Genomic DNA, 10,545 nt, shown 5'->3' on the forward strand with positions numbered 1-10,545 from the left:
AAAGGGCAGGTGAAGAAAAAGCAGCTTTTTTTTTCCAATCCTGCAGCGAAGACCGACGGTTTTACTCGTTTAAAGCCCAGCCGCAGCTGTTGGCAGAAGAGCCGCCTCTCTCCTCGCCCGTTCCCGCCCCGGATCCCTCACACCGACCCCCGCGGCCTTTTGTCCCCCGCGGCGGCCCCGCTTCTTCCCTCACCCGCCGCGTCGCGGTTACCACAGCCCGGGCCCGGGCCGCCGCCCGCGGGTGCGCCCGGCAGCGGCCGCCTCTTCGCCGCCACCGCTGAGGCGTTTCGTCCCACCGCACCGGCGCCGGCCGCTCACCCCTAGAAGGAGCCGGCGGGCGGTTAACGCTTCCCCGCTCCCGCCATCGTCGCGGCAGCCGTAAAGGGGGCGGAGGAGCCGCTGGCAGCCGTGAGGCGGTGGGACCGCCGCTTACCCGCCCGATGAGCGGCCTCCCGGGGCCGCTGAAGCCGTGAGGGAACGGCGCGGGACTACAGCTCCCGGCGGGCGCCGCTGCGGGAGCCGGCCGGACCCCGCGGCGGACCCGCGCGGGGCATGCTGGGAGCTGTAGTCCGCCGGCAGGGCGGGGGTTGCCGGGCCGCCGCCTGTGGCGGAGGGAGGAAGGATCGAGGAGGAGGAGGAGGAGGCCGAGGCGGGCCGGCTCCCCGCGGCGGGACGGGCTGCGGCCGGGGACGAGCCCCCGGGAAGGCGGGCGGAGGGCGGGAAGCCGGAGGTTGTGAGCGGAAGGCCGGCCCCGCCGTCAGGGCCCAGCCCCGCCAACGGCGGCCGCCGCAGCGCTCGGCCCCTCACGGAGCCTCCCGCCGCCCTTTCAAGGTGGTTTTGGGGTTTTTTTATTTGTTTGTTGTGGTTTGGTTTTTTTTTTAATTTTTAAATTTCTGTCTTTTGACTCCAGAAAAATGGTTCCAAAATCTCCAAGTTCTCTGGAGGCTGCTAATGGTGAAATCTGCAGTCTAAACACAGCAGTGTTTGTTCATGCGCCAACAGTGTTTTCCAGTTCAAATTGCTGCTTTTTTTCTTTTCTGAAAATACACCAGAGTAACTGCGTCTGCTCTCCCTCACCTAGGCTAGACAGGGTGAGGATTTGGGGGTTTCTTAGTCTTTTGTAAAGTAGGTTCTTCATTAATCTGTTTGTCTTAAGCTCCTTAAAATTAATCATTGGCTGTATCAGGGGCCAATGGTTTAAAAAAAAAAAAAAAAAGTATAGGATTTGGGAAGGGTGTGATTTGAATTTGTTGAATGTCTGGAACTGGTGTTACTGCCTGACATCCTTCAGAAGGACCATATCCCCACATTCTCCGTGTACTCAGACTCAACAGAACGAGTTTGGGTGGATAAAGTGAGGTGTTTTTTTCCCATTTTGTGATTTTACTGCCTTCTGCTGGTCAAAGATGATCAGACGAGTTTAATTTTTTTATCATCAGCACATGATTATACCACATGATCTTAAATTAAGCTTCAGCACAAACGTCAACAGTAGGTGTTTCATGTGTTTCACGTTGGGTTTTGTTGTGGATGCAATGGGTATATTATATTTCATGTAGAAGGGTCGATCAGTAAAGAGGATGGTAGGTGTGAATGTGCAAAGCAGACGTATTGTTTCAAAGCTCTAACTTGGAGGGGGATGTGGGAGATCACTTTTCTAATCCCTTCCCTGCCTTTCAGCTGACTGTTTGCCCTTGTGAACAGCACTTTGTTTCTGTGTTCCTTGTAGATTAGTGATCACAGTCCTCATCTCTTTTAGCAATCCTTCAAACTCTAGCAGCCAGCGTCTGTGTATAGTGGAGTTACAGCAGTAATGCTACCATGATAAAATCTGAAAAATCCTGAAGACTGGTCATGTGTATTTACTGTTCTCTTTCAAAACTGGAAAGGAGAGGTAATACACAGAAAGTGGCATGCACGCCATATGTGTCTTTATATTCCAAGCAAAGATAAAGATTTAAAAATAAAAAGCATTTGCTCTTTGTACTGAAGTCATGAAAGACTGTGTCCCCACAGTAGTGGGTAATCTGTCAGTGCAGAAGGAAACAGGCCTCCTGCATTCAGAATTTTATGACCTGTTTTAGAAAGAATAGTTCTTTAAAGTTTCATCTTTGCTTTTACTCTCAAAGACAAAGATGAATGTGCTTGTCTGTTTGTGTATGGTCTCGAATATTGAGAGCTGAGTAGCTAACGTGGCTTGGATTTGGCTAAATGTTGAACAAAGAATTATTCAGTTGATCAAATGAAATGACTATTCCCCTGCCTGAAATTAGTTGCCTGCACCTTCCTGCTCTGAAATTTAATAACCATGCCCTGATTTGATAGGCCACACAACATGCCATCTGGATATACATTGTAAATCCCTCAGGCAATCAGGTTATGAGAATGAAGATATTTATTTTCTGTTATTTTGCATCAGTCAGATCATGCGAAACAAAGCTTTGATTGCAAAATAATTACTCAGACAACCATAAATAACTATCTGTAAAGAGAGAGTTTTCTTCACATTCACTAATTCCTATTTCTGTAGGGAAGATTTGCAGAGGGAGTGGGAGACAACATATTGCGTTCAACAAACTTCCAACAAATGTCACAGAGTTTACATTTTCAACATTTTAATGTCACAAAGGCCATGCAAACTGTCTTTGAGCTTGATTTGTGCTAAATTAATACAGTACCAGTAAGGAAATATTTAAAATCTGTTGTTCTTTGCTTTTTTAATAGATAAACCAAGCGGTAACACCAAGCAATGCCAAGAAGACTGAAAATTATAGAAGATGCTCTCTGCTTTATGGATTTTGGAGATACCACCACGGTTACAGAACATTTAGCCACCAAATACTGCACAATGGTAAGATACCACTGAATTGCTGGGCAGTTGGGAGAACAGGGAAACAAGGCTTCTGATCCTGTATTTTCCACTAGCCTACTAGATTGCCTTCAGGAAGTTATCTAAGTATTCATCAATAATCTGCAATATATTTGGAAAACCCCGTTAAACATTTGGCCAACAGTGTGTGCTTTCCAAAACACCCGTTTGTCTGTTGTCTAAACGGAGCAGACCTTGGGTGAAGGAGCTACAGGGAAGGGAATTTTTCCTCATTTATTTTTAGTTGCATTTCCTAGGGAAGTAAGCCATCTGTGATCTGTTTCCCTCTGGAAAGTTTTGAAACCGCTCTGCAATTTAATCAAGGTTGGAGAGCCTCAGAGCTACTAAATACCTAAATATTTTGTGGAAATAGCTGCTCAGGTTAAAAAGAGACCCTGGAATAGAATAAAGGGAGAACACCGGAATCCAGGCTGCATTAATTCTGCTGCTCACAGAACTACTTGGTAAAATAAGTTACAACAAGGTTGCTCCCACCCATTTAAGAACAGAAAACCTCAGATGGGCTCGTGGAAGGGTTGGTTGCACTTAGCAACACTACTGGAAATAGAATGGTTAGATAAATGATAGAGAGCTTTATAAAGATGAGAAGCATTATTGATTAAAAACTAAAAGCTATGACAACTATTTTGTCTCTGAAGCAAACCCATTACTCCAGAATGTCAGGGGCTTCACAAAGAGGTCAGGATCTTCAAGTTTAATAGTCAATGCATGCACACTGTAAAGCAACAAAGCAACAGCTACGCTTGAGGGATCCTTTCAGGAAACAAAGGATGCTCCCAAGTTGCTTCTTGAGATGTTCCCACCATCATGCACACACTCTGAGTCCTCTGTCCACTGAGAGTGGCCCTGAGGTCCTTCTCCCAGTCTGCTCACACGTGCCTGGTGTGTCCATCTGCCCGTGGAAGCCACTGTGGCAGCAATTTGTGCACCATCCTTTCAAGCAGTAGTGCAGGATGAAAGGGACAGTGTGAGCAAACCCCCTTGCTGGATTCCTGATTGCTTTTGAGGTGTTCATGCATCTGCTTCTACCACTCGCTCCATCCAAAACCAGGTGTTCTTACTGTGTCCCAGGATTAGGCTGGGGAAGAGAAGGCTCCACTAGGATACTTGTAAGAATCTGTGCCAAGGCTACCCTTAATTTAAGATCTTAGTTAAAATATCCAGAAGAGAAAATAAAGAGCATATGAGTGGCATTCATGGAGTATTAAACTGGGAGAGATTGAAAGCTGTATTAAGGGTAGAAACATAAACTACCTAAAAATGATAAACATGAGCAGAAATTAATGGAAGCTCAGTTGAGAAGACTGCCAGTCCTTATCTGAGGAGATTTAAGTTCATGAACCCATCTATTAAGATGAAGAAATCTGAAAGTAGTAATGCCAGGAGACAAAGAATAGAGGCAAAAATGAAGCAGAAATCAAACACTGCCATCCAAGGAAGGCTGCAGAAAGGCTAGTGCAGTTGAGGATTCACATTTCCATTTCTCCCTCCAAAGGAACTTTTCCTGCTGTGGAAGTATGATTTGGCCACAATTCCTGCTGCAGTGTCCGTGGGTCTACCCAGCTGCTCCACCTGAAGTAGAGGAGGTAAGTCCAGGAGAAAGGAATGAACCAGACACCACCTGATCTTTAAAGAAATTACGTGCAAAGAGAGGCAGAGATTTGGCCCTTAATGACTTTAATTCGTTTCACTTAGCTGCCAGTAGATGGCTCTCTGAATTTGCAGTCCCTTATTTCCTACATTGTTTATTGAATTGTGTTGGACACATTTCCAGTGGAAAATGTTTTCAGTGTGTTTGCTTTGAGGAAGTTTACGTAAGAAGAACAAGGAAGCAATGGGCTCAGTAAATAGACTGCTCACAAATCAGATACGGGATTGGATCACTTTTTGCAAAAACTTTTCTGGCTACAATCCAAAAGATACTTTTTTTTTTGTGTGTGTGTATGACCTAATCTTATAACTATCAGGCTCAAGGACTTACATGTGTGTTCACAGGATGCATTTACCAAATTTCATTATAAGCAAGTAAAATTCATCCTCGATAAAAAAGCATTTTAGTCATGTATTTTAGAGGATTCATGCGGTTTATGGGCAGGTACCCAAGTGAATAGGTTAAAACGCTTCTTTGTTCTCACCCCTTCAGTGTGAGAGATGTTTCACAGACACCTGTGTGTTAATCCATGTATTATACGATGTAAATATGGATACATGTCCCCTAATTTAAAAGAAAATAGTTCTGTGTCTCAGCCATGAACTGTAGATAGGTGCTTGGCCCAAATACAGCTCGCAGATCTGGACTCATCTGTTCATTCCTCACCTTTTTGTTATATGGTTTATCAGAGAAGACTAAAAGGTGACTTTCCACATGACAGTTTTGATGAATTGCTGGGCTTTTCCCCCAGCCCCCAAGTCAGGAAGTTAAACCAGAAGGGAAATGCAACAGCTGAGGTGGAGACCCATCACCTTTCACAGCATCCCTCAACTCCCAATGCAGTGTGTGCCCAGTCTGTGTCCTGGTGGGGCACTGACGCACCCAGGACGAGTGAGGATCAGCCCCCCCAGCTTCTCAGAGACCACCTACCTGAAGCAGCAGGTGATTCATTAATTTAAATTAAGCTGGGCTGCATGGAGATATTAATTGCAGCGTCCACAGTCAGTCCACTGAAGTTAGTCTTGATTTCTCTCCGCCCTCTTTCTGAGATACCTGTCACCCTTCAGGACAATACATATGCACAAACAACTTTATGAAAAATGAGCAGCCTAAGACTCCAACGATATCAATTGCATACCATTTCACCCTAATTTAAAATAAAACAGTTCCAATTTCTACCACAGGTAAAATTTGCCACACAACAGTTGGGTTTGAATCAGAGGAGGCTGCTCGCTCCCGAAGAGATGCCTGGAGAAATTTTTTTTGCAGACTGAAATTCCAGGGAAGGGGTCTCTGTGTCTAGTTGGTCCCATTCTCCTCTTTGCAAAGCATGAGCTTGTTCCTCCAGACAAAACGTTTCCTCCCATTAATTCTCTCTTAAGAGGAGCAAACAAGAGGCAGAAAGGTTACGTGACTCACGGTGCCCGTCAGTGGCAGCACTCACCTTAGTGCTCCAAATGATACAGCGACGCCACGACATCAATCACACCGACTTGCCGGCGATACCGAGGCAGGATTTATTGATACCACCAATTTTAGTGTTCGGTGTTACTGGATTTAAAGTGGGCAAAGACTGCATTTTTTTCCCTCACGTTTCTTCACTTTTTTCCTTGATTTCTTTTGGTTAATGCTCCCTGCACTGCAAAATTTATTCAATCTGCAGAAGCTCTTGGTTCTCTTGACAAGGTCACATGTACGTTTTTACCACCTTCAGTGATCTCCCATTAGTGCCAAAGTCATTGGCACCAACTTCGTAGACTGTTGCTGGGCTGTTACTACCTGAGAAGTAGTGAGGAATCTTGTTATTTTTCTGAAATTCATTTGTTGATGTGGAATCTTAAATGAGTTGAAGGGTCTCGTTCATATTTAGACCAACTGTATGGAGAAATCCTCTTTATCTGCACAGCAGTACCCTCCCATTGAGAGCACATAATACATACTGTATTTCTTAGATAGCTATTTTATATCCATTTTGTATCTTTCAATTGGAAATACATACCTTTTTTGGCTTTTTTCTTTTTGTACATAGAGATTCTGCATTTGATAGGGTGGAGTTAGGGTTTTTTCCATCTCTGTTGATACTTCTGTACGTTTATGTGCTTCAGTGAGATAACTAACAAATCATTTGTAAAGATGTGGCTTCCTCAATTTTAGCTCCATGGCCTGCTGCAGTGAGGATCTGCAATTGGTACAAAGGTCCTTCTCTGACTACTGTGGTAGTTTAAAGCTTGAATTCTCCAAGTTATTGTCCAGCTCTTCCAGCAAGGTTGTGGCCTTTCTGGCATGGGTGGCAGCGCAGGATGTGTGTCCCCACCTCAACTGGCAGTTCCAAACACTGGTATCCAGGCACAGGCTTTCCTTCCTGGCTGTTCCAGATGTCAGAGCACATCTGTCAGGCACATCTCATCTGACTGCCCTCCCATCACTCACCTCCAGCCCAGAGGTGGGTGAACAGCTGGAATCGGGTCTGCCAGAGCTCATCTGACCACGCTCTAAGCTGCAGAAGAGGTCAGTGAAGACAGATGAGCAAAGGTGACATCAAAACTCGGTGCCTCAAGACCTGCACTGTAGACTCTGGAGATGTAGGAAGCAGCTGACGTACAGCTCGGACTCCTGTGCGGGGTGAGGCAGTGGGTGACTGACTCATCAGAGACCTAAAGTCACACGTTATCATTGTGTTTTGAAGTGTACCCTTGGTCTTTAAACAGCCCACGCTAACAAACCAGGTGTAGAAGGCTTTAAAATAAGCTGTACGTAGCTTTTGGGGATTATACTGAGCTGACTTCATGTGTCCCACGAATTAATCAAGTTTTTCTGTCAGTTACAGTAACTGACAAGAGGGAAAATGAAACCTGGAATGCAAGAGGTATCTCCATCGACCTTGGGTCCTCTGTGCTCTGTGTTTCAGGGCTTGTGGGGCTGGATGACTGATCTTTGCACCTTCTGGCAGCGATAAGAATTTCCCTTTTCAGAAATGCAGGATTCCCAGTTTCAGTATAGAGGAGGTAGTGACGTTTTCCCTTAAGGCAGGACTAAATTGGCCCTCCTATGTTTCAGATTGATGCCATTTCAGAAAGGAAATTCCATTCAGGATGGGGGATGGGAAAGAGGAAACATATCTGGTGGTCTCTCATGCTTAGCTCTGCTCTGGTAACCACACGCACTGGAGAAGAGAATTTATTCAGATCATAGAATCGTAGAATGGTTTGGGTTGGAAGGGACCTTAAAGATCATCCAGTCCTGCTCCCTGCCAGGGGCAGGGACATCTTTCACTAGACCAGGTTGCTCAAAACCAACACCTCCAGGGATGGGACATCCACAGCTCATGAGGATATAAGAAGATAAATAGCTCATTGATGTCTCCTGCTTGCTCTGAGGGACAGACTCACCCCGTGGCAGCTCTAGGTGCAGGCAGCACATTGAGAGCAGAAGTCTTTGCCTTGGCAGGTGTTTGGGGGGTATTTTCTCCCCTCCCCTTGGAGAAGAGCTGCCCTTTCTGGGTGGGACATGACTGGTCTTGGCTGTGCAGGGTCTCCATCTGTGTGCACACGTGTGTTCCTGCATCTGTGGAACACGTGACAGCACGTCTCTGTAGCAGGACACCCTCTCACCCACATGGGATTGGCTTTATTTGGGCACACAGCCTGATTGACTCCCCTGGCATTAATCACATACGTATTTATTTGCAGATTTCGGGGTCTGACATTCCCCCTGTAAACACATACAAACAGAAAAGCAGAATAATCAGAGGCAGCTGGAAATCAGCGGCTTCTGCTGGTGGGAGACTGGGTGTGCTGGGGTTGCAGTCGCACTGTGCTGGAAACACTCGCACCACGCAGGCAGATGGAGTGGGGTCAATTAACACTGGCTGCTTTTGGACACTTCCTGGATTGCTATTAATAGTTCTCTGGTTTAGATTAATGCACAGCATATGGCGGGGGACATGGAATTATTATATGGTTAGAATGTGTCTTAGGCACGGTCTTATTTTGAAGTCCCAAAATAGTTTTGGGTGGGTTTTTTTTTCAACTCCCCAAGCTCTCCCTCTTCTTCCCGTCAGGATGACCACCTCAAATACAATGTGTTCATGGAGGGGCTGGTAGTAACGACCTGTTTGGATGGAAAGGTGGTTGTTGCACTATTCCAGCCATCTTCTAAAGCACCGCTGGGGAGGGTTTCTCTTTGTACAATCCCAGGCACAAATCCAGGCTGGGCAGAGAATGGATGGAGAGCAGCCCTGAGGAGAAGGACTTGGGGATGTTGATGGGTATGAAGCTCTACATGAGTTGACAACATGTGCTGGTAGCCCAGAAACCCCCCCACATCCTGGGCTGCATCCCCAGCAGCGTGGCCAGCAGGGCCAGGGGGGGATTCTGCCCCTCTGCTCCGCTCTGGGGACACCCCCCCAGTGCTGCCTCCAGCTCTGGGGCCACCAACAGCAGAAGGACATGGAGCTGTTGGAGCAGGGCCACAGAGATGCTGGGAGGGCTGGAGCCCCTCTGCTGGGAGGACGGGCTGAGAGAGTTGGGGGGTTCAGCCTGGAGAAGAGAAGGCTCCGGGGAGACCTTCCAGCCCCTTCCAGTCCCTAAAGAAGGGGGGCTCCAGGAAAGCTGGGGAGGGACTCTGGATGAGGGAGGGGAGCCCTAGGAGGAGGGGGAAGGGTTGGACCCTGAAAGAGGGGAGATGGAGCTGAGCTGTGGGGAAGAACTTCTGGGAAAGAGGAAACATATCTGGTGGTCTCTCATGCTTAGCTCTGCTCTGGTAACCACACGCACTGGAGAAGAGAATTTATTCAGATCATAGAATCGTAGAATGGTTTGGGTTGGAAGGGACCTTAAAGATCATCCAGTCCTGCTCCCTGCCAGGGGCAGGGACATCTTTCACTAGACCAGGTTGCTCAAAACCAACACCTCCAGGGATGGGACATCCACAGCTCATGAGGATATAAGAAGATAAATAGCTCATTGATGTCTCCTGCTTGCTCTGAGGGACAGACTCACCCCGTGGCAGCTCTAGGTGCAGGCAGCACATTGAGAGCAGAAGTCTTTGCCTTGGCAGGTGTTTGGGGGGTATTTTCTCCCCTCCCCTTGGAGAAGAGCTGCCCTTTCTGGGTGGGACATGACTGGTCTTGGCTGTGCAGGGTCTCCATCTGTGTGCACACGTGTGTTCCTGCATCTGTGGAACACGTGACAGCACGTCTCTGTAGCAGGACACCCTCTCACCCACATGGGATTGGCTTTATTTGGGCACACAGCCTGATTGACTCCCCTGGCATTAATCACATACGTATTTATTTGCAGATTTCGGGGTCTGACATTCCCCCTGTAAACACATACAAACAGAAAAGCAGAATAATCAGAGGCAGCTGGAAATCAGCGGCTTCTGCTGGTGGGAGACTGGGTGTGCTGGGGTTGCAGTCGCACTGTGCTGGAAACACTCGCACCACGCAGGCAGATGGAGTGGGGTCAATTAACACTGGCTGCTTTTGGACACTTCCTGGATTGCTATTAATAGTTCTCTGGTTTAGATTAATGCACAGCATATGGCGGGGGACATGGAATTATTATATGGTTAGAATGTGTCTTAGGCACGGTCTTATTTTGAAGTCCCAAAATAGTTTTGGGTGGGTTTTTTTTTCAACTCCCCAAGCTCTCCCTCTTCTTCCCGTCAGGATGACCACCTCAAATACAATGTGTTCATGGAGGGGCTGGTAGTAACGACCTGTTTGGATGGAAAGGTGGTTGTTGCACTATTCCAGCCATCTTCTAAAGCACCGCTGGGGAGGGTTTCTCTTTGTACAATCCCAGGCACAAATCCAGGCTGGGCAGAGAATGGATGGAGAGCAGCCCTGAGGAGAAGGACTTGGGGATGTTGATGGGTATGAAGCTCTACATGAGTTGACAACATGTGCTGGTAGCCCAGAAACCCCCCCACATCCTGGGCTGCATCCCCAGCAGCGTGGCCAGCAGGGCCAGGGGGGGATTCTGCCCCTCTGCTCCGCTCT

The 10,545-nt window shown here is 47.3% G+C and overlaps 1 long non-coding RNA gene across 1 annotated transcript; it reads left to right on the forward strand.

The window, feature by feature from the left end:
* Positions 1–933: 933 nt before the first annotated feature.
* LOC106886461 lies at positions 934–4,595 on the forward strand. The gene is made up of 3 exons (XR_001411659.1): positions 934–1,091; positions 2,725–2,851; positions 4,386–4,595. It is a non-coding gene; the product is annotated as an uncharacterized LOC106886461 (long non-coding RNA).
* Positions 4,596–10,545: the final 5,950 nt, after the last annotated feature.

The sequence above is a fragment of the Calidris pugnax genome, unplaced genomic scaffold (genome assembly GCF_001431845.1).
Source record: "Calidris pugnax isolate Ruff unplaced genomic scaffold, ASM143184v1 scaffold18, whole genome shotgun sequence".
NCBI classification, from domain to species: Eukaryota; Metazoa; Chordata; class Aves; order Charadriiformes; family Scolopacidae; genus Calidris; species Calidris pugnax.